The following is a 24,978-nucleotide window of genomic DNA, read 5'->3' as shown; positions in this document are numbered from 1 at the left end:
CTCTCCTCATGACCTACTGTCAAGAAATTCTGGAGACATTAACCTGGGGTATCCATCCCGTAGTCCTCTGTATCTGAATGGTGCAAAACAGTCAAATGTGTCTCCAAGAGGAAGCCACTCACTCGAGAAAGCAGGGAAGAGCTTCAGCATCAGCACTTAGGTGAATGTGCCTCTGGGCCAGGGACTTGAAGCACTGCCAACACCAGAAGTTCTGGTAAACACTCTTGGGCTTACAGGAGTCATCCTTGGACTGGGTTGAGGGAGGACCTCTGTCCATGGAGGCCCCCTGTGGCCTGAAGAAATATTCCCTGGAGGAATACTGGGGGCCAACTGGGCAACTGGTGGTGGAGCCTGAGGAGGAAGGCCTGGGATCTAGCCTCCCTCAGCAGACTGGGTGCACCCCACAGCTGAGGCTGGGATCAAGGGTGCCAGAGCAGAGACCCTCAAGATCCCAGGAGGGGCAAGCTGAGCACCCCCACAGAGGATCCTTGGGTCACTTGAAATGTGGGGCATCTGAGGAAGGATAAAGGGCTGAGTAGGAGGGGGCTCTGCTGGTCCCCCTAGTTTTCTGATTTGACTAATGATCTTCTCACCTCCAGTCCCAGTGGGGACAAGGTCCCCCTTTCCTGTCACCAACTGTGGCCTGGGCAATGCAGGCAGCAGCAGAGAGCTGCCAGGAAGGAAACATGGGGGTAGGTGCTGCCCCAAGGGAGGTGGGTGTGGTGGGCCAGGAATGGGTGAAGGGATTGGCAGGGCAGTGCCAGGATACAGGGAGACTCAAGAGTTCATGGTCTTGTCTGGTCCCAGCAGTGGAGATGCTGTAGAGACAGGGAAATGGGTGAATTTAGAGGCCACAAAGGCAACACTCTTCAGGCTATCAGGAGCTGTCCTTTACTCATTGGGAAATTGAGAGCTGGAAAAAGTGCTTATTAAAAATTTCTTCACCTACACAGCTCTGGATCTACCCAGACATAACTAAGATAGTTTTATCTTAATCCAATCTTAATAGTTACTCTTTTTTCTTAGCTCCCAAAAGGATATCAACCAGACCTTCCCAGTTTAAAATATCAACTGAAGGCAAAACCAGAGAATAGCATCAAAAGCATCAATATCTGAATCTAAACTGTCACTGATAAATCACTGACACTGGAACAACAGTTATGAGTTTAACGTGCTTGAGATGACACAGGACTGGAAAATTGCAGGTACCCTCCTCACAAGACCCCTGGAAGGTCTAAAGTCATCACTTGTTTCTTGTTTTGGACTTGCTTTTCTTTTCATCTCTCCCCCTGGTTTTTTCCCTACACAAATTCAAGTTCCCATTCCCAGTTTGAACTGGTTTTGGGAAGATTCTCCCAGTTTCTTGCTTGTGCATTTGCAATAAATCACCTTCTCACTGAGAGACGTGTTTCTCCTTTGTGGTGCTGGAACAGGCATGCCATTCTGTTGGAATGGCCATGCATACGTCAAGAGAATCAGAGCTTTGAATTTCAAAAAGTGAGCAGGCACCTAGGTGGAGGAATTTCAAAATAGCACCTGTCCCTCTAGTGATTTTAGGTTCTAGAACTCCAGATCAGGGTTTTCCCATAAGCGAACTTGCTCCCATTCAGTAAGCCTCCCAGACCTTTGAGTGCTAAGGAGAAAGAAGCACATGCTATCAGGACAGCCCCTCTTTGAGGAAATCGCTACCAGAAATTCAGCCAGACTCAATATTTGGTGAAGGCATTCAGTCAGCCTCTTGAGCAAAGAACTGGTGTCAAGGAATTCTTTGGAAAAAATACCCCTCAGCATGCTCACGAGCAGATAAGGGATGTTCTTTTGGGTAAGTTCTAGGCATCACAAAGGCATCATGAAGGTGGTAAATTCTTAAGATTATGTTCTGCATCTTCTCTTCAGACTGTTACCCATACTACTATTACTACTAGTACTATTAGTGATAGAGTAATATATACCTAATTGTGTCTCTTCTCCTTCCCCTCTTCAGAAAGAAACCACCCTTCATTGAGTGTTTTACTGAAAACAAATAGCAGTCACTATCCATTCCATGACCATGAAGTATTCATGGGCTCTGAGCAACATCTTCACCTCAACTTTAAAATGAAGAGCTGAGGGTTCACCATGAGGAATTAGAGAAGATGAATTGGTTGAGCATCTGAGTTTACACAGTTTAAGAAAGAGTCATAAAATCCAGGTAAACCCAATCTCTAAAACTAGCTGAAGTTTTACCACAAGTACCCTGGAAACATTGAATCAAGGAGTGAAAGCACAAGGCCTCTGGGCTGGTAGGAGCTTAGAGGCTCTGGGCTGGGACCATTAGAGTAACTTCCAGGCTGCCTCACAGACAGGATATTTCTCTGCTGACTTCGCCATGATAAACTACCGAAAAGATTTTTTACGTTAGACCATTGAGTCTAACTGTCCCCATACGATCTCATTTACTCCAGGTCATATTCTTCCAGTAAAATCATAAGTTCCCCGGTGCCTGAAGTAATGACAAAGGGTGGAGACAAGCCTCTCTACACTACCACACAACATAAACCAGCTACCATTTAATACACTTGTTATGTGGCTTTTTTCTAGAGAGAAACTCTTCCTGCAACCAAGCTTTCTCATACCTATTGTAGCCCTCTCACATATCTAAGGAGACCCCTTCCTCAACTCTAAGTCTTGGCTTTCCAACCTACCCCACCAATTTCCAGGTGAGAGGTTCTTGGTGGAGTCCACTGATTTCTCCTTCCTCGAGATTCATCTCAAATCTTGTTCTATGAAGATGGATCAAATTTGAATTTCTAGGGATTTAAAGGATATCAGGGACCCTGATAACACACCACCTTATCCTAAGTGCTTACCTTTTGAAGTCACCTTGGTACACTTGGACACTGACCACCGCTATCTGACAACCTCTAGCAAAGATTCAATACTATGCCCTGAGAGTGAACCACTGCCAACAGATTCTCAGGAATCCACAGAAAGGGTGGAGAAGTTTGAATCTCAACTGGACTAGAATGGAGCACTCAGACATTCTACAGGGGGGAGGGGCAGAGGACAGGTGGGCTTGAAGTGGGGGAGGGTAGAACTTCATCCAGGACTCTGACAGGGGAAATTGCAGGTGGTCCCTTCAAAGTATACTGAGACAGCAAAATTATTAGGGACTTTGTTAGAGCAATTTATTGATTCTTCCTAATTCATAGCACAAAGACTTCTTCCTAGGTTCTATACTTAAATTATTTATAAATAAACATTGGTTTGTACTGAAAAGCCCCTCCACATCAAAGAACTCCAGTCTTGTATGCTTACAGGAAAAATCGATTCTTTTTTCTCATTAATTGGTTGTTACATGTTTAAAATTTACATTTCAATGATTTTGATTGCTTTTAACAGGTAAACATTGCATGGTGTGAAAGTCAAATTTTGCACAATGGAAAATGTAGTGAGAAGTCTTCCACCCACCCACTTCCCCTGGCATCCCAGTCCACATCAGCAGTGGACACTAATGTTTTTGCTCCTTTTGCATCTTTCCAGGAAAATGTCATGCAACTAAAAGCAAACACGATGTAAATTTGTTATAAACATTTTATGTTTATTTCTGATTTTAAACAGTTTATACAAGAGTATATATTTGTTATCTAGTGTCAGTTTTACTGCAATTACTGTCTTTCAGCTGGTAGCTTGTTTTCAGCTCTTCTTTCCTTAGCATATGCTACAAGGAGAAGTTCTTCAATTAATAAAAGCTTTAAAATATCCCTAAGAATAATGTTCCCAGTTTTAGCAAATTAAATAAATAAACCCCAGTAAATTTTGAAATTCAGTAAACAATGAATTATATTCTAGCATAAGCATGTCTCAAATTGTATATGACATATATGCTAATACACATTGTTTTTATGAGATTTAAGTTTAACTAGGTGTCCTCTATTTCATCTGGCAATGCTACATAAGAAGTGTAACCCATTATGTTTTTAATGGTTACCCCATAAAGAAGAAACCACTGAACCTACAGTAAAGACAACTGAATTTGTATCTGTGCTCCCCAAAACCCGTGATTTTTACATTTCTACTGAATCAAAAAACAGTCACAGGAAGTATTACAAAGTCTGGATTTTTATTCCAATTCATTGCTAAGAAGCCTCCTAAGAATTTTGCCTCAAGTTTAAGGACTCAAGAAAGCCATGAACTAGTTTCTGGACTCAGATTACCAAATGTCCTATGAAAGCTATAAAAAAAATAACCTTCAGACAAAATCTTACTGAGTCCACATTTACTGTACATATTAAATAAACTCACTAAAAAATATTCTAATATGGGAAAAGTCCTAGATTACAACCAGCAATGGAGTTCAGAGAAAGCATAGCTTTGAAGGAGTTTCCAGATCCCAAATACTTTGCCAGGATTGTTCTATAAGGAACTCTGCCTCTGAATAGGAAAAAGGGCATATTCTTTGAAAGGGCATGAGCCAGAAGAAAACAAATGCAGCCAAGGCTTGCATAAGCAATCCTTCCAATCTGAGGACATGGCCCTAGGCTAGACCTCTTCTACAACACTTCACGGAGGATCGTATCTCAGTGCACGGGACTGTCCTCCACATCTGTGAGTCTAAAAATCGTGAGTGGTCCTTTCCCACATGCTTTCTCCCAGAGCCAGGGATGGCTGCTCAGGTTCCTGGAGAGGATGCATGGCCTGAACAACCCTCACAGAGCCTTGAGGCTCCACCTCCTGCCTCTCCTCCATGCCCCTCCCAGGACCTGGTCCCTGCAGGACCTGGCAGCTTGGTGCTTGGGGACATGGCTGTGGGGGTGGGGCTCTGTCACGTGTTCTCTGGTCCTCCAACCGCCTCTGATGTCAGTTGGGAACCATTTCCAGAAGGGAAACACATGTGCACAGGGAGGAGGGCGAGTCCATAACAGTGAACCCCAGGGTCTGGTGGGGAGGGGTTGTCCCATCACCCTAGTCCCACCACTTCCACCTGCTTTTCTATGTCAGTTGTATAAAAAATAAAAGTGAAGAGTGCGCCAACTCATGGCTTCCTAGTGGTGTCTCTGGGCTCAGGACTGTGTGTGCTCCTGTGAATCAGGAGCTGCTCCCTAAGGCTGTGGCTCTGCCCTCACTTGTCCCTTCCACTGTGGGGGGAGCATCTGTACCATGGGAGGGAGGAGCACTGCAGACCAGACTGGCTGCATTTGTTCAACTAGATGGTATAGAGTTAAATTAACTTTAAATTGTTAATGTGACCTGTATCTGTTACATTGTGATAATACAAAAAATGAGGGAAAATATTTCAGTATATAAAATACCTTCTATTGAGGAAAGAGGGAACACTAAACATTAAGTGCAAATCCAGCATATCTTGGATATTTCACTATATTATTTTTAAGGTAGAAATATTAACCAGTGTTCCTGAGGAAACCATTATTTTATCATGAATGTAAGAGTCTTTGCTTCATGGAATAATAAACAGTTTTTCAAGGTCTGGTGTCAATTGTGATGGATTTTCAAGCACAGGTTATATATAATATATACAAGATTTGGGCAAAAATGGACAAAAGTATGTGAGAGTCAATTGACTAAATGCAATTTACAAAAGATAATGTGTGTTTTCTAACTAATTGTAAAATTTGTGCTGCACGTGCCATATGCTATTAAGTGATTGAAATGTATTCTCTGTATTTATATATATACACACACAGAATTATTTTAGAGAGAGTTGGTTCACAGTGTTAAACCTGGCTATATACCACTACATTCATAACTGGGGTTTTAACTACTTTTATGATTGTATCCAGGAACTGAGTTCCTCCAGGTGGAAGTGTGTTTTGTGGGGTTGTTAGCAGGTCAGTTAGTGTATTTGAGGATAGAAGGATGTTTTGTACCTGATTGTGGGTATGCAGAGAAGAGGTTGATTGTGTATCTGAAAATGTGATATTCTATACATGTATTGCTGGGCCTCTTTTGGACTGTAGAAATTCAGGGAGTGTGAGCTCTATTGTGCATGTCTTTTGGAAGTGTGTTCACATGAATTGAAAGTTTGACACTCGTATTTGCATTTCATAGGTTGGTTGGAATGTGACAGATACCTTGAAATCTGTGAATCAGTGGTGTCTGTGTGGATATTTGGGGTTAAGTGGAGGACCTGACTATTTTTTCAGTGAGCCTGAGGCTTTGGGTTCTTGGATCCTGTGAGATGCAGTGCATGTATATCAAGGAATTGGTGTTATGTATTTGCAGTTTGAGGCTATGGAAACATTATATGCTGTGTGTGCTTTCCCCATGATTCTTTGGGAATTTTGTGTGTTTAAGTTTGGAATTTCCTCTGCATATGCATATGGGCAATGCTAGGGAACATGTCAGTATATTAGTTGGTAGGACTAATATTCTGTATATTGGTTGGATGTGTGGGATCATTGAAATGTACTCAGGGTACGTTGAGTAGTGATGTATGTTTGAGTGACTTTCAGGAGTTGTGCATAGATATTTTGGTGTTGAAGGGAAACTGTATAATAGTGTATGAAGCTGGCAGATGTATATGTTCAGATGGAAGGATTGTTGGGTTTCATGTGCCTATTCTGGAAGATGCTGGAGATATGTTGATGATCATTAGCAAGTGTAGGGACTGAGTAAATGCCAGAGCTGTATGTGTATTTGGTGATACAGGGTGGTATTTTTTCATATTTGTATGGATAGGGGAATTGTGGATAAAATTGAGGCATGTGGTACATTTTATGTTTAATGCATGTGTACTCTGGGTCACAGTGATTTGGATGTGTATTTCCCAGTAGTATGTTATTGAAGCTTTCAGTAGAGAGTTAGTATGTCTTGTGGGCACTTGGTATGTGTATATATAGCTCATTGAATGGTGGGGTTGCGTGTTTATACGTGGAAGTGAACATCTTCGTGTGCTTGAGCTGATCTCACAAATCCCACACCATGGTTTTGCTTAAACAGCATTTGTTGGTGTCTCATTTGAGACTGGAGTCCAGGTCAAAGTGTGGGGAAAGCTTGCTTCCTCTGAAAGCCTGTAACATTCTGGTGCATCTTCTGGGAATCCTTGCAGTTCCTTGGATTGTTTCTCAGCCTCTGGTCAGTTGGTGATATCCTTTTCTTCCTAGCTTCTGTGACTTTTTGCTTCTCTTCCTAAGGCTGACAGCCATGTGGAGCAGGACCCACCCACAATTTTAGATGGGCCACGCATGACCTGAAAATGAAAACCAGAGGAAATCCTGTTAACACTGGGTTGACAGCCACAGGAAAGTGGATTAAGGTTAAACACAGGTCTAACTTGCAGTGCCTAATTCAATCTACCACAGTGGGATGATTGTATGTATTGGAAGTACGTCTAAATTTTTGAGTTGTAAGAGTGGGGGTATCTAAAACCCTCACATGAAAACCACAAAGACACAATGTGGGGAGAGACAGACGGTGTGCCTTGACCTGGGAGGATGGAGCGTGGTCTGAGGGCTGCAGACCCCAGCCTGGCATTGCTGCCCCCATGTCGTATGTGAAGATTGAGGCCCGGAGGCGATAGCCCTCAACCTGGGGGCAGGACATGTCTTCCCTCCTCTTCCCATCTCAGGTCTTCACTGAGTGGCCCTTATGGCCAGGCTCCCTGATGCCCCAGACTCTTCTACTCTCCAAAGGCTGGTGACAGGCCCTGTTCCCTTCAAATTCTACACCAGGGCATGGGGTCACACGGGCCCTGCCGTAATGCACTAGTAAGGTCTGAGGAGACTCTGAAGGTTATTTTGCCACCACTGGGAAACTGCTCCTAAAAGAAATTCTTTCTGATTTCTGCTGCAGGAACGTGGGACTGAAGGTGGAGGGTGTGTTCCAAGAGCCAAGGAAGGAGGCCGAGGACCTGCAGATGTGGAAAGCAGAGCATGCTGGATGGAGCCCAGACAAGGCCTGACAGAGGCCAGGCATCAGGGGTGAGGTCAGAACAAGGTTTGGCTCTGCAGTAGCAGGTGGAGAGAGCATGTGAGGGATGAGAAGACCCCCAACCCCAACCCTAACCCTAACACCCACACCTCCCCTTTTCCCAGACTCACCTTCTGGCTGCTGCTTCCTCAAGCAGGAAACCCTGTGGTATCATCAGCCCAGAGCTTACCAGTCTAGGTTCTGGCTGCAGGCCAAGTTCCCTGCTTACCCATCCTTCCATCAGCAAATATATCTTAATATGATGGCCCCAGATGAGAAATGGGTATTAAAGCAAACCCAGTATCTCATCATTGGGCATCTAGAAACCATAAAGTTCAGAAGCCTGCTGAAACATTGGGACAGATGTGGCTGGAGGCAGCCTAACATGAACTAGCCATGGCAGCAGGGGAAGCAGCAGTGGGAGGTCAGAGTATCCTCCAGGTGAGGAAACTGCTGCCCCTGTTGAGAGGGGTCACCTGGAAAAGGCCTTGATGGAGAGGTCCTGACATTGGACGGCCAGCATTGTTGGAGGTAGCTCCATCTCAGGGAGGAACCTGAGCTGACCTTCATGTAGTGGGTGCCTTCTCTGCATTCTACCATTCCCCAGCTTCAGGGAACATGATCAAGAAGGAGCCTGGGGTCAGGGCTAGAGCAGAGCCTCTGCTTCCAGAAAGCCTGGCTCAAATTTGGTTCCCCCATGTTGATTCCATGCCCTTTATGACTGTTTCAATAGTCTTCCCCCTCTGAGCCAGGTCTCAATTATTTGTGAAATGAGGATAACACTGCTAGCTCTGTAGAGCTGTAAAAATTATAGTTAGTACATTCGATTTATAGGAGCTGTTATTGGCATATTGTGAGTTCTCATAAAAAAGTTCCTTCTTACTTTTACTAGGTAGAACACAACTGCCCAGTGCCCTTATGCAGTCCACTCTGATTCCAAACAAAATTAATTACAAAACCCTCTATGTGATTTCAGTCCTCTAGCACTGGGACCTGACCCATTCAGCTCTGAATTCTGCACAGCAACCTTCACAGTGTTTGCACAAAGGACGCCACAAAGAAGTGTTCGCTGAATAAGGATTAGATGACCCAAGAATATGTTTTTAGCTGCCTCCCAGGGTCAGAGTGCAGTAACATGCAGTAACAGTCTCTTCCAAACTTGGTGAGTTAGAAGTCACAGCTACCTATGGCAGAAGGCAAATGACAGAGTGCTTCCCTCCAGGCCTCCTTGCCCTTCCCCTTGTCACACTGCAGTGCATCCTGCTCTGCCTCTGGGACCTGGTTCTGGGCCTTCCCCTTGCACGTCAGCCAGTGACAGGTGCATGTGCTCATGCTCCCCTCATGAGGGTGAGATGTGGACCAGACTGCTTTTCTTTAGTCAACCCTGAGATGTGAAGGAGCCTAGATCAGAGGAGAACTTCCAGAAGAGCCAAGCTGCAAACCCCCACCCTCAGACACCTGAGGGAAATCTACACCTATGGCTGTAATCACTTGAGCTTTGCAGTAGTTTATCTGCACTATTGTGGCAACGGATAAGTAGTATACCTGGAAAATATCTTGAACCTCAGTGCCCAGGTGCAGATACCCCAGGAAGAGGATTTCCAGTGTAGGGTAACTATTTTTATGTGAGGAAATTGACTCTCTCCTTGAGCATTCCATTCTTCTCTTACATTTTCAATCACAGGTTTTTTGTTAACACTCAACCTTATTTTCATTCCCCAGTTTCTATCTGCAGAGTCCACTAGGATTATAGCACTAAATCTCATCGCTGAATGTACATTTCAGAAAATCAGTTTGCATGTGAGTCCAGGCTAGAGATATTTGTTTATATCTGGTTTCCTGCACTATTATGCAAGACCTGCATGAGGCATCTTTACCATGACATTGATGCTCCACAAATAATTGTTGAGTGAAGAAATGGGATGTATCTGTTTGAATCTCTAAAATGCAATCTGGGATTCAGAGGTTATTGAAGAAGATGGTTAGTAAAGAATCTCTATAAAAAGATACATAAATGGTTATGGGCAGAGGGAGTAGTCAAATTGTGACATAGACCCCAAAACTGTCTCAGCTGGCCAGGTAGACTGTGGCTCTAGAAAGCCTGCCATTTTCTCAGTTGAACTGAGTTATCCAGACGTTTCTTACATGCTTTCATCAGGCAATGGATTTTGAGCCTCCTGGGAAAGGACAAAGCCTGCAGAAAGTGGCTCCCTGTCCTGACAATCTCTGCAGGTGCTGCCATCTAGGCTGTCTCCCACCTACATTCCCATCTACCAGAGAGTGGAGGCCTTCTGTGCAGATGCAGAGAGATCTGTGGCCCACAAAATGCATCCCTTTTTAGGCTCAGAGCCATTGCTTTATAGGCATTATTTTTTAATGTATTTTCTTGAAGATACATATATTATGAATAATATTACATTTAAAAATATAAGAGGTTCTCACTTACACCAGCCCACCCCTCCACGCATTCTGAGTGTGTGTGTGTGTTCTCCAGGTTGTGTGAATGTTGGTGTGTTTATGGAGATGGGAGTTTCTGTGTATATAAGCTGCAGTAGTGTATGTGAATTCAAAAGGTGGGGACCATGGGTGTGTCAGAGTGAAGTTTAGATGGTAAATACATGTGTAGGGTGGTGTTGGAGGTTTCTATATATACATGAAGACTTGTGGGGTGGGTGTCCTAGGGCTGTGGACAATTTATGTGAAAATTCAGGGAGTTTGTAGGTAGATTCTACATGTTTGGAGAGTGTAGGGAGCTCAGGTGAACTCTGGAGGGTGTGTTAATTTACAAAGCTAGGTTTCCCTTCTAATGCATGCATTGGAGGATTGGCCATTAGTAATTTGTGGGTATTCATGGAACAAAGCAAGTCAAATGGCCACCTCTGGGTTCAACAGGGAGGAGATTGTAGTATTTTCTCATCAAAGATACTGCAGAAAGGAACAGCAAATATTCTGCCTAGCAACACAGTGGACCACTTTGGAAACTTTTGCATATGTGTGTTTTGGGGTGGCTCTGTTTATTTTGAGGGTAAAGTGACTTATCATATATGTGTCTCTTTGTGAGGTGTGAATTGGGTGTGTGTCTATTCAGAGCATAGGCATTAAATACATGCTCACACTGACTGGGTGGGAGTTCAGGGCATTTGTTTTTGGTGTGGACCAAATTTGGAGAGGAGTGACTGGATTTTGTGGGGGGCTGGGTTTGTGAAGGTGAACATATTATCTGGGTGTGTGGGCACATTCTGTTCATCGTTTCTCAAGATGGAGGCTTGTGTGAGTTTGCATTTGGGGTGTGAGGTTATTGTGTCCATTTGGATGAAAGAGGGGCTGTCGTGTGTGAGATTTAGGAGAACGTGGAAAAGTTGCTCTTCATCTTCAGGTTCTGCTGCATCGTACCTAGGTGAGTGTTCACAGGGGTTGGAGGATTGACTGTTCCTTAAGTACTTGGTAATATCTGAGTTTATCTTGAATGCATTTGGTTGTTGTCAGAGTCTACAGGATTGATTTGGGGGTTTTGTGAGTTTTGGTGTATTTTTTATGGGATACGAGGATATGTTTACTACTAAATACTTGTTTGTCCATGGATGTTTAGAGATTGTGTTTTTGTACTAAAGATTAATTTTTACTGGGAATTGTGGGATTTATGTAAATATATTTTTAAAGTTACATTAAAAAAATAGGGGGTCACCATATAGTGCCCACTCCCTCACCCCCTCCTCCCACATCAACAACCTATTTCATCGTCATGGCACATTCACTGCACTTGGTGAATACATTTTGGAGCACTCCTGTACCACATGGACAGTGGTTTACATAGTAGTTTACACTGTAACCCAGTCCACCCAGTGGGCCATGGCAGGACCTACAATGTCCGGCAACTGTCCCTACACACTCCCACCCACCCAGCACAACTCCAAGTTGTGAAACTGCCCCCACATAATATCTCTTCTTCCCTCTCCCTACCCTCAGCAGCTACCACGGCCACTTCCTCCACATTTTTTTTTTTAGATTTATTTATTTATTTATTTAATTTCCCCCCCTCCCCTGGTTGTCTGTTCTTGGTGTCTATTTGCTGCGTCTTGTTTCTTTGTCCGCTTCTGTTGTCGTCAGCTGCACAGGAAGTGTGGGCGGCGCCATTCCTCGGCAGGCTGCTCTTTCTTTTCACGCTGGACGGCTTTCCTCACGGGTGCACTCCTTGCGTGTGGGGCTCCCCCACGCGGGGGACACCCTTGCGTGGCACGGCACTCCTTGCGTGCATCAGCACTGCGCATGGCCAGCCCCACACGGATCAAGGAGGCCCGGGGTTTGAACCGCAGACCTCCCATATGGTAGACGGATGCCCTAACCAGTGGGCCAAAGTCCGTTTCCCTTCCTCCACATTAATGCTACATTTTACTCCATTACTGATCACAACAGTTCCAGAATAGTCCAGTAAGTCCACTCTAATGCATACTCTATTCCTCCATCCTGTGGACCCTGGGATGGTTATGTCCACTCCATCTCTATACCGAGATGGGGCTTAGATTCCACATGGATGATGGATGCAATTCTCCTGCTTGCAGTTGTAGGCCCTCTTGGCTCCCTGGTGTGGTGGTTGACCTTCTTCACCTCCCTGTTTGCTGGCTGGTGTAAGTTCATTAAAATAGAGGGTAGGAGCTGCAGGTCTGTTGAGGCTAAGGGCCTGGGTATCACATGGACAATCCAGAGATTCAGGTCCCCTGAGCATACTCCAAACCCCAGTGTCAACCACCGGCCCGGTAAAAACAGGATTGGCTTCTGAAAAAAGATCACATCTGAGTTCAACTCCATCCCACTCAGGAACACCAACTCCAAAGTAGGGCCAAGAGACCTGGCATTGAACTCCATCTGCCACGACCATAGAACCTTGATGTCTCTGGAGCCCTCAGAAGAACCAAAACCTGGGGTTGTATCTACTTTGGCTGTCTCTGGGACCCTGCTGAGGCATGCATAAGAGTGACCCCTCTGATGGTCTCCTGACTCTGTTTTGGAGACTCATAACCATATAAACTCATATTTTTTGTACAAGGGGCTCTGAGTGTACATTGGAAGGTCTGGCAAATATATAATTAGTGTCAGAGGTTCTTCAGGCTTCCGTGCATTTGTGAGATTGTTACCATGTATATCCATTAGGCAAGGGGATGTCTTGCATGTGTCTGGTTGTTGTGGGACTGTGGTTTGTGTGTCTGCAGATTGTGGGTAGATGGTTGCTATGTAGTTGCTGGCACAGGGTGTCTTTTTTGTTTAATATTATTACTACTGAAATAATGGAAATTCTCTAATAATGATCGAAGTGATGAATGTACAACTCTGAGATTGTACCAAATACCACTGATTGTATGTTTTGGATTAATTGAATGATTTGTTAATATGTATTAATACAATTGACTCATTTTAAAAATAAGTATTATAAATGTAGGATTCCCTGCTATATAAATAGAAGTGAAATGCATTTTTCTGAAACCTGCTTTAATGTGGAGGAAAGGGATCCATCATTAGCTGATGGTGTGAGTGGAGAATGGTGGAGCCCTTGTGGAGGACAGTTTGGCATTTCCTCAGCAAGCTAACTACAGAACTGCCATGTGCTCCAGCAATCCCACTTCTGGGTATATAACAGGAAGAATTAAAAGCAGGGACACAAACGGATCTATGAACACCAATGTTCATAGCAGCGTTATTCGCTATTGTCAAAAGATGGAAGCAACCCAAGTGCACATGAATAGAAGGATGGATTAGCAAACAATGGTGTATACATACCATGGATCATTACTGAGGTATAAGAAGCAATGCAGCATTAACACACAGGATAACCTGGATGAATCTTGAAGACCTCATGTTAAGTGAAGTAGGCCAGGCACTGAAGGGCAAATATTGCATAACCTCACTGATTTGAATTAGGCAGTTTGAGCAGTCTCATGGAGCTAGTGTCTCCAGGGGACACAGAGGGAATAGGGGTTGTGAGCCTATGCCCATATGGGCAGTAACTAGGATAAGGTGGAAGGGTGTAGTTGTACAGGGGATGAGGATGACAGTGGTGTGGGGATGATATTGAGATCAGCAGTGCTGGTCTGTGAGTCGGGTAGAGTGGGGGTTTGGACTGTCCATGGGTTGGGAGGAGGGTCGAGGGAAGGAACAGATGAACTCTGGGGATTTGCAGATCTGTGCTTAAAACACAATGTTGGGAATATTCTTTTAGCAAATATGGCAGGGGAAGATTACTGGTGTAGGTATTGGATGGGAGTGGCATACAGGAGAGGTTGTACCTGGGGCAGGTTTCTCTGGAATATGTAAGTGCTCATCTTGTCATTATGTGTTATCTCAGTGGGTGGAGACCCACACAATAAGCAAGAAAATATTAAATCCCAATCGGGGGAGTCATGCTATCTTCTCAAATAGAGGGGCAAGAGTCTCTCAAGGACATAGGCAGTGTCTAATAACAGAAAAGAGACAATTATGTCAAGTATTCAATATTATTGCAAGTAATTATGAGTCATACTCCTCAGAAAGTGAAACAGTGGGTACCATAGGTGCTGGGGGTGGGGGAACACAGGACAGTTTTAGGGCATTAGAATTGTTCTGCCTGATCTTTCATAAGGGGAGACTCTGGAAATTTAGGGTACTACATAGTAGAAGACTTTAGAAAACAGAAAAATATTTATTATTGTGTTTTGAATTTTGATTCACGATATGAAGAACATTGAATGAATTTGAGTACGTTTTGGTCAAAATATGCCAGAACCCAGAGGCTAAATCACAGAAATATCCTGTACACTGAAATATCCTCATATTAAATTACTTTTTATGCATGCAAAGGATTTTGGTTGATTGATGTTTTAACAGACAGACTTACCCCCTCATTGATTCTCATAATTCAGTGGGAGATTCCGGAGGGTTTCTTTGGCTATATGATGATTGTGCACATGATTTCCAAGCTTTAAAGCACATTTCTTTTTTTAACTTTTTAATTGCACTTCTAAAGACCTGTATTGCACTGTTGAATAGAAATGGTAATGACTGCTCTTCTTTGTCTTTTTCCTAATGTTAGGGATATGGTACTAGCATGCCGCTGGTACTTGTAATGTTTGCTCTAATTTCTGTTGGATGTATTTCTTTTAGGTTGTGGAAGGTCTATTGGTAATAAGTGGAAACTGTTACCACAGGCTATTTTCATCTGTTTATGTTTTCATAAACATTTTGTTTTTGATAAGTGTTCTGTAAGGATAATATTTTTAAAACTTCATGAAAAGTATAAGAGATTTGCTTATAACCCACCCCTCTCCCTCCCACAAGTTTCCCTCTGAGTAGCATCTTACAACTGTGTGGTACATTTATTACAATTGATAAATAAAACATTAAAGCATTACTACTAACCAAGGTCAATAGTTTACACTGCAGTTTACACTTAATTCCAATGCCTTAAAAAGGCCCTATTTTCTATGTAGTATTCCCAGCCCCTCCTCTCAGAACCTCTGCTAGGCACTATCTTTGCATCAATGTTACATGTTCTTCCATTGTTACAATATTAATGTTTACTTTTTCCATGGTTGCTGACCACCTTAATTGGTTCTTTCCTGAACCGTACATTTTTTGGTGTTTTGATGCCCACTCTGTCTCAGATTCAGAGGCGGTTTAGATCTTATGGGGCAGATGGAAAGGGCTATTTTGCTTGCAGTTGTAAATACTCTGTTTCAGATGACAGTTGTCCTTCATCATCATTTTGTCCGGTGTCTTTGACAGACCCCTATAGGTGAATCAGAACACTGAGCTTAGGATTTTGGAGCGAAACCTTGCCATCCTCTGCAGATAATGACTCCCCTTTTGAGAAACAGCTTTTAGCCTGCTGCTGGGCCTTAGTAGAGACCAAATGCTTAACTATGGGCCATCAAGTTACCGTGAGACCTGAGTTGCCTATCATGACCCACCAAACTATTAAGTCGGGAGGGCATAGTAGCACTCCATAACAAAGTGGAAGTGGTATATATGAGAAGGGCTTGAGTGGGTCGTGAATGCATGAGAAAGTTACATGGGGAAGTAGCCCAAATGCCCATGATCACCACCGCTGCCATGTGATTTTCTCCTTCCCAGCCCACAGCTTTGGCCTCTTGGGGAGTCCCTTACAATCATTTGACTGAGGAAGAGAAAACTCAGGCCTGGCTTACAGATGGTTCTGCACAATATGCAGGTATCACCCAAAAGTGGACAGCTACAGCATTGCAGCCCCTTTCTGGGACATCGCTGAAGGACAGAGGTGAGGCAAATCCTCACAGTGGGCAGATCTTGGAGCAGTGCACCTGGTTGTTCATTGTGCTTGGAAGGAGAAATGGCCAGAAGTGCATTTGTACACTGATTCATGATCTGTTGCCAATGGTTTGGCTGGATGGTCAGGGACTTTGAAGAAGCACAATTGGAAAATTGGTGAGAAGGAGGTCTGGGGAAGAGTTATGTGAATTGACCTTTATCAGTCAGAAAAATACCTGAAAATTTTTTGTCCCATGTGAATGCCCACCAGAGAGTAACTTCAGAAGAGGAAGATTTTAATAATCAAGTGGAAAAGATGACCCAGTCTGTGGCTAATGCTCAGCTTCTTTCCCCAGCCACTCCTGTCATTGCCCAGTGGGCTCACAAACAAAGTGGCCATGGAGGTAGGGATGGAGGTTATGCATGGGCTCAGCAACATGCACTTCCTCTTACCAAGGCTGACTTGGCTACATCCACTGCTCAGTGTCCAATCTGCCAGCAACAGAGACCCACACTCAGCCCCCAATATGGCAACATTCCTTGAGGTGACCAGCCTGACACCTGGTGGCAGGTTGACTATATTGGACTACTTCCACCATGGAAGGGGCAGCAATTTGTTTTAACTTGAATAGACACATACTCTGTATATGAGTTTGCACATCCTACATGCAATGGCTCTTCCCAAACTAGCATCTGTGGACTTACCGAATGTCTTATCTACCGCCATGGCATTCCACACAGTATTGCTTCTGCTCAAGGAATTAATTTTCCAGCAAATGATGTGTGGGAATGGGCACATGCCTATGGAATTCCCTGGTCTACCATGTTCCCCAGCAGCCGAAGCAGCTGGATTGATAGAATGGTGGAATGGCCTGTGAAAGACTCATTATCAGTGCCAACTAGCTGGCAATACCTTGCACGGCTGGGACAATGTTCTCCAGGAGGCTGTGTATGCTTTAAATCAGCATCCACTTTATGGTGCTGTTTCTCCCACAACCAGAATCCATGGGTCCAGGAGTCAAGGGGTGAAAATGGGAGTGGCACTGCTCGCTCTTACCCCTAGTGACCCACTAGGACAATTTTTGCTTATAATCGTTTTGCTTCCATAGTCTTAGTAGTGATGTTCCCATCCTTTCTCCTGGTTTTGGTAATTTAGTCCTCTTTTACTTCATTTGATCTCAAGATTTGTCTATTTTATTGATCTTTTCAACATAATATTGCTTTTTATTGGTTTTCTGGTATTTCATTGATTTCCTTTCTGATGTTTATTATTTCCTTTCTTTTCTTTGCTTTGGACTTAATTTCATTTTCTCTACTATCTTAAGATGAAGTTTAACTTACTGATTTGAGGTGCTTATTTTCTGATTTGAGCATTCAAGCAATAATGTTCACTCTGAGCATTACTATAATGTGTTACACGTGTTACTCTCAACCCTGTTCATTTCCACTCTATTACAATTAACCTATTATATCGCTACATACATCAGTCATCAGCTCCCATTCTCAACCCTCATTCCATTTCTTAGTAATCCATACTCCAGAGTTTATTTCCATGAGTTTACTCATCCCTGGGAGTCATAAAGCATGCTGGAGGGAAGTTATTGCATTTATATGCTGAGTTTGGCTTAGAGAGAGGCCACCTTTGAGCACAGGGTGGTTCCCACTAGCTAACTCTTAGGCACCCTACAATAGTAGGCTAAGTTTCAATTTCAAGAGTGAAGGCTCACAAACATAGTCATCAATATCAAGGGCCCCTCAATGGACCATCCTCCTTCACTAGTCATTGCCTCTGTACTTGGGGGATTCTTGCTGTTCCATCAGAGAAAGTGGCAGAGCTCCCCACAATGGGAATGTGATATTCTTTAGTTATTGTGTGAATCTCCACTCACTGTAAAAATGCCCCACAAACACTAAAATACATTTTATGCCTTATATGTATGCCCAGGTGAGCTTCCTCCCATATATCCCCCACACTGACACCCCACACCAATGCTCCTCCCCTACCATAGTTGAAACCCTTCTGTGACCCAAACTTCCTTAAAAATGAAGCCAAGGATATCACCAAGTATAATTAACAGGAAAATGAAATAATGATAGGTTTAAATATAAGAAATAAAACACATAATAATTTAGAGAAATTAAAATTTTAAAATTGGGATATTAAAAATACAATGAAAACTATTTTTTAAAAACTTTTGTATGTTTTTCCTTTCATCACTGTAATATATATCGTCCTGCATGTACAGTGGTCTTATTTTCTTCCATCCCTCCAGTGTCTTTCTTTTTTTATTTTGTCTTCAAAGAAGTTTTAGGTAACAGTAAAGTCACATACAGAATACAGGTGTATTAGCGAAAGGGGTGCTGATGCAAAATACCGGAAATCTGCTGGGAATTATAGCGGGTATTTATTTGGGGTAGGCGCTTACAGATACCAGACCATAAAGCAGAAATTACTTCCCTCACTAAAGCTTATTGGAGGAAGATGTCTCACAATGTCTGCGAGGGTTTTGGCTTCAGGGTTTCCTATGTTCCTGGGGCTTGCTTTTCTCTGGGTTCAAGGTTCCCTCCTGGTGCTGGCTTCCCTTTCCTCTGGGTACTGACTTTCCAGGTCTTCAGCATCAAACTCTAGCATCAGAAATCCCAAACTCTGTTCTTCACCATGCCTTTTATCTGTGAGCCCCCACCCACCAAGTGGTGGGGACTCAATGCCCTAAACATCATTCAATCATGCCCATGTACAGATCAGATTCCAAGCATAATCCAATATTTCTTTTTGGAATCCATCAACTATATCAAACTACTACAAGAGGGTACTCCCATATAACCATCATCTTTCCCCCTTTCCCCCTTCCCATATTAATAACTTTTTTATATGTGGATGGTATATTTTTTACACCTGATGTACCAATATTGAAATGTAGCTACTAAGGGTGGTCCATGCTTTACATTATGGTTTACATTTTGGACCATACATTTTATAAATATTTGATGAAATTAAACATGGCCTGTATCCCTCATTGCAATATCATGTAGAACACTTCCATTGCTCCCCAAATGCCGCCTGTTTCTTCTCTTCTTCCCTCCCCCTCCCCTTGGGGCCCATGGTGAACACCAGGCTTTACTTCTTGAAGGACAAGATTCAGTTACTTGCAATAACACTGAGGGCTTGACACACTGGTCTGTCCTTCCCTATAAGGCACCACCCATACTCTCAAGGGACTCCCACCCATCTGTTTGAAAACATAGCAGACCTCCCCGCGATGGGAATCCAACAACATCCTGTGGATCTTTACCCATTGATAGAACACACTATGGCAAAATGATCTCCTGAACACTCCCAAAAAGCCTGCCCCAGGTATGCCTTGCCCCAAATACCCTTCCATCCAACACACTAAATTAGCAACTCTTCCTTGTAAAATTGACAAAAGAGCTTTCCCAACATTGTACTTTTAATCACATCCCTGCCAGTCCCCATTGTTTACCTCCTCCCTTCTTCAGCCATCCCCCAGTTCCAAGGACTGTCTACCTCTCCCTCCCCATTCTACCCCCTATCAGATCTGCACCAAACCCAATAGTATCACTACACCCCTGCCATGTCGTTTCACTGCACAGCTACACATTTCCACCTCATCAGAGATTTCACCCATATAGGTTTTGGCTGACAATCTTCTTATCCATTTCTATTTCCTGTACACCTACCTCCAGATGCTTGCTCTGTGAGTCTGGTCAAATTGCTTCATTTATATCAGTAAAGTCATGAAATATTTGTCCTTCAAACCCTGACTTGCTTCACTCAACATAAGATCCTCAAGATTCACCCATGTTGTATTATCCGTTGTGTTAGTGCTATATTCTTTCTTCCAGCTGAGCAATATTCCAATGTATGTATGTTCCACATTGTTATTATCCATTTATCTCTTGATGGGCATTTGGGTTGATTTCAACTTTTGGCAATAGTAAATAATGCCACAATGAACATTGCTGTTTATGTATCCGATGTGTCCTTGCTTTCAATTCTTCTGGGTATGTATTCAGCAGTGGATTTGCTGTATCATGTGGCAGACCTCTAGTTAGTTTTTTGAGAAACTGTTGAACTATCATCCAAATGACTGCACCATTCTACATTCCCACCAGTAGTGGATGAGGGTTCCTATTCCCCCACATCCTCCCCAATACTTGTAGTCTTCTGTTTTTTTATATGGTTGCAAGTCTCATGGGTATAAGATGATATTTTGTGGTAGTTTTGATATTCATTTCCCTAATAACTAGTGATGTTGAGCATCTTTTCATGTGCTTTCCAGTCATTTGTATTTGTTTTTTTGGAGAAGTATCTATCCAAAGCACTTGCCCATTTTTGGAGTGGGTTTTTTGCCTTTTCATTTTCAAAGTGTAGGATTTCTTGATCTATGCTGGATATTATGGTCCTATCAGATAGGTGGTTTCTGAATTTTATTCTCCCAAAGGTAGGTTACCTTTTCACTTTCTTGACAAACTCCTTTGAAGTACAAAATTTTAATTTTGAAGAGGGCCCATTTATCTATTTTTTTCTTCCTTGCTTGTACTTTGGGTGTGAAGGTCATAAAACCATTTCCTAATACAAGCTCCTTTAGAGGCTTCCCTACATTATCTTCCAAGGTCTTTATGATGGTGGCTCTTATATTTGGATCTTTGATCGATCTTGTCTTGATTTTTGTATAATATGTGAGACGGTGTTCCAGTCTCATTCTTTTGAATATGGAAACCCAGTTCTCCAAGTACCATTTGTGGAAGAGGCTATTCTCTCCCAGTTGAGTGGGCTTGGTGACCTTGTTGAAGATCAGATGAGTGTATATGAAAGGATATATATTAGAACTCTCAATTTGGTTACATTGATCAGTGCGTCTTTGTGCCAATACCATGCGGTTTTGGCCACTGTAGATTCGTAGTATATTTTAAAGCCAGGTAGGGTGAGAATTCGGATTTCAGTTCTCTTTTCCATACGTTGCTGGTTATTCAGGGCCTCTTGCACTTTGAAATAAATTTTTGTAGTTTTTCCAGTTCAGCAAAAAAATGCTGTGGTGATGTTTATTGGGATTGTGGTAATTCTGTAGATCAGTGTGGGTAGAATAGACATCTTAATGATGTTTACTCTTCCTATCCATGAACAGGGAATATTCTCCCATTAATTTAAGCATACTTTGATTTCCTTTACGGTGTTGTGTAGTTTTCTGCATAAAAGTCATTTACATCTTTAGTTAAATTTATTCCTGGGTGTTTGATTCTTTTACTTGCTATTTTAAATGGTACTTTTTCTTGATTTTCTCCTCAGATTGCTCATTTTGGTGTGCAGAAATGTTACTGAGTTTTGCACATTAATCTTCTAACCTGTGGCATTACTGAACTCATTTATAAGCTCTAGAGGCTTTGTTGTCAATTTCTCAGGGCCTTCTCTATATAGGATCATGTTTTTTGAACAGGTACTTGTGAAACAGTGTTAAATAGGAACAGTGATAGTGGGGGTCCTAGTCTTGTTCCTGATCTTAGAGGAAAAACTTTTAGAATTTCAGCGCTTTATATTAGGATAGTTGTGGGTTTTTCGTATACACCCTTTATCATGTTGAGATAGTTTCTTTCTATTTCTATCCTTTATAGAGTTTTTATGAGGAAAGGGTTCTGTATCTTGTCAAATGCTTTTTCTGCATCTGTAGAGATGATGATGTGATTTTTTTCCTTTTGATCTGTTTACATGGTGTAAAACATTGGTTGATTTTCTTACATTGAGCCATCCTTGCATTCCATGGATGAAGCTCACGTGGTTATGGGGTCTAATTCATTTGATGTGTTGTTGAATATGATTAGCATGTATTTAAAGGAATTTAGCATGTAGGTTCATTACAGAGATTGGTGTGTAGTTTTCCTTTCTTGTGGCATCTTTGTTTGGCTTTGGTATTCGGGTGATGTTGGCATCACTGAATAAGTTAGGCAATATTCCTTTTGCTTCTCTTTTTCCAAAGCAGAATTAGTGTTCTTTCCAGCATGTTTGGTAGAATCTACCTATGAAGCCATCTATTTCTGGGCTCTTCTTAATTGGTAAGTGTTTGTTGACTGATGCTATCTCATTGCTTGTGATTTGTCCATTGAGTTCATCAATTTCTTTATTTATCAATGTAAGCTGCTTGTGTGTTTCTAAGAATTTGTCCATTTCCTCAAATTATCCATCTTTTTGGCATACAATTTTTCAAATTTTCTTCTTATGGTACTCTTTGTCTGTGGGATCAGTGTTGATATCCCCTTCCTTATTTCTTGTTTTGCATATTTGCATCTTCCCTTTTATTTTTCTTGGTCTATTTAAGGGCTTGGTCTTCTTGAAGAACCAGATTTTGTTTTGTTTTGATTTGTTTTTTTCTACTGCTTTTTAAATTTTGATTTTATTTAGAGCTGTTCTAATCTTTGTTATTTCCTTCTTTATATTTCCTTTGGAGTTAGTTTGTTGTTCTTTTCCTAATTCCTTCTGGTGTTCAGGTAGCTCTTTAATTTTAGCCCTTTCTTCTTTTTTGAAATATGCATTTATGGCTCTGAATTTCCCTCTCAACACAGCTATTGCTGCATCCCATAGGTTTTAATATGTAGTGTTGTCATTTTCATTCATTCCAAGGTAGTTACTGATTTCTTTTGAGATTCCCTGCCTAATCCACTGTATGTCTAAGAGTACATTGTTTAACTTCCATATCTTTGTGCCTAATCTGGTTCTCTGGTCCCTACTGATTTCCAGCTTCATTTCATTGTGGTCAGAGAGATTACTTTGTGAAACACTGTCCTGGTCTGCTGTACCCCAATGCAGGTCAGCAAGGCAGCCTTGACTCCCTCTCGGTTGTTACAGTGAGAGCTAAGTTTTATCTGCCTAGCTCATTGGCCATGTTCATATCATCCTCTTGTTCTTCTTTTTAAATTTTTTTTTTTTTGGTCTATTCATGCCCTCTTACCCTTCCAAATTAGCTAGATGTTCTAGCACAATATTGAATAACAGTGGTGACAAGGAGCATTCTTGTCTTGCTCCCGATCTCAGCAAGGAATGTCTCAGTATTTCACTGTTCAGTACAGTGCTGGTTTTGAGGTTCTCATGTTGGAACTTTACCATATTGAGAAAGATTTCTTCTATTCCTATGTTTTGAAGATTTTTTTTTTAATCAAGAAAGGGTGCTGTTCTATGTCAAATGCTTTTTTACAGCAATCAGGAGGATCGTAAGAATTTTCTTCCTCAAATTGTTTTGTGGTATATAAAGGGAATTGATTTTCTTGTGTTAAAATGCCCTTTAATCCCTGGAATAAAACCCACTTGATTGTGGTGTATTATTCTTTTTTTTTTTCACTTTTTGTATTGAAGTTCATCATTCATACATGAACATCCATATACAAAAAGTGTATAGTATAAGTTGTGAACTACAAAAAATATGCATGCCATCATAGAGGGCTCCCATACATTACCAACACCTTGCATTTTTGTAAAAGAATCATTACAAACTATGAAAGAGCATCATCAAAATATTGCTAGTAACTATAGCCTATATCTTACATTTGGTGTATTTTCCTCCAACCTATCTGGTAAATTGCAACCTGTATTAGCATTATATACTTGTCATAGATCATGAGAGAATGTTCTTCTATGTGTTCTGTTACCCACAGTCCACCTTCCACCATAGGATTCATTGTGATTTATAGTCTCATGCATTGTACAATGTTGTTTGTTTGTTTTCATTATTATCTTTTTTAAAGAAACATAGATTACACAAAATGTTACATTAATAAATATAAGAGGTTTCCATTTACCCCAGTAACCACACCCCCCTCCCACTCCTCCTGCATCAAAAACCTTTTTCATCAGTGTGGCACATTCATTGCATTAGATGAATACATTTTTTTTTCATTTTTTTTTATTGACTTTGTAATAATATTACATTAAAAATATATATGTGAGGTCCCATTCAACCCCACCCCCCCACCCCACCTCTCCCCCCCTCCCCCAGCAACACTCCCTCCCATCATCATGACACATCCATTGGATTTGGTAAGTACATCTTTGGGCACCTCTGCACCTCATAGTCAATGGTCCACATCATGGCCCATACTCTCCCCCATTCCATCCAGTGGGCCCTGTGAGGATATACAATGTCCAGTGATTGCCTCTGAAGCACCATCCAGGGCAGCTCCATGTCCCAAAGACGCCTCCACCTCTCATCTCTTCCTGCCTTTCCCCATACCCATCAGCCACCATGTCCACTTTTCCCAATCCAATGCCACCTCTTCTATGTGGACATTGGATTGGTTGTGTCCATTGCACCTCTATGTCAAGAAGAGGCTTAGATTCCACATGGATGCTGGATGCAATCCTCCCACTTTCAGTTGTAATCACTCTAGGCTCCATGGTGTGGTGATTGTCCTTCTTCAACTCCATCTTAGCTGAGTGTGGTAAGTCCAATAAAACAGATTGTAGGTGCTGGACTCTGTTGAGGCTCAGGACCTGGCTATCACATTGTCAGTCCAGAGATTCAAATCCCCTAAATATATCTTAAACCCCAACATTAACTGCACCTCCAGCACATTAGCATGAAAGTCTTATGAAGGGAGATCCCATCTGAGTCCAGATTCATCACACATAAACACCATTTCCAAAGAGGGGCCATCTGGCCTGGTAGTTAACCCCATCGGCCATGACCATAACTCCCATGGGTCTCTTTAGCCCTCAAAGGAACCAATATCTGGGGGTTGTATCTGCTTTATCTGTCTCTCTGACTCTGCTCAGTTGTGCATAAGGGCAATCCTTCTGCCAGCCTCCATACT

The 24,978-nt window shown here is 42.3% G+C and overlaps 1 long non-coding RNA gene across 1 annotated transcript in view; it reads left to right on the top strand.

Moving 5' to 3' along the window:
* Positions 1 to 1,040: 1,040 nt before the first annotated feature.
* Positions 1,041 to 24,978, top strand: part of LOC111763636 (uncharacterized) — a 44,662-nt gene continuing 20,724 nt past the window's right edge. The window contains exons 1-3 of the long non-coding RNA XR_009184529.2: positions 1,041 to 1,205; positions 1,985 to 2,191; positions 7,792 to 7,924. This is a non-coding gene — a long non-coding RNA (uncharacterized lncRNA). The remainder of the gene's footprint in view (positions 1,206 to 1,984; positions 2,192 to 7,791; positions 7,925 to 24,978) is intronic.

The sequence above is a fragment of the Dasypus novemcinctus genome, assembly GCF_030445035.2.
Source record: "Dasypus novemcinctus isolate mDasNov1 chromosome 8 unlocalized genomic scaffold, mDasNov1.1.hap2 SUPER_8_unloc_2, whole genome shotgun sequence".
Classification (NCBI taxonomy): domain Eukaryota; kingdom Metazoa; phylum Chordata; class Mammalia; order Cingulata; family Dasypodidae; genus Dasypus; species Dasypus novemcinctus.
Note: the sequence above shows the minus strand (reverse complement) of the source record. Positions and strands in the feature narration are given on the sequence as shown.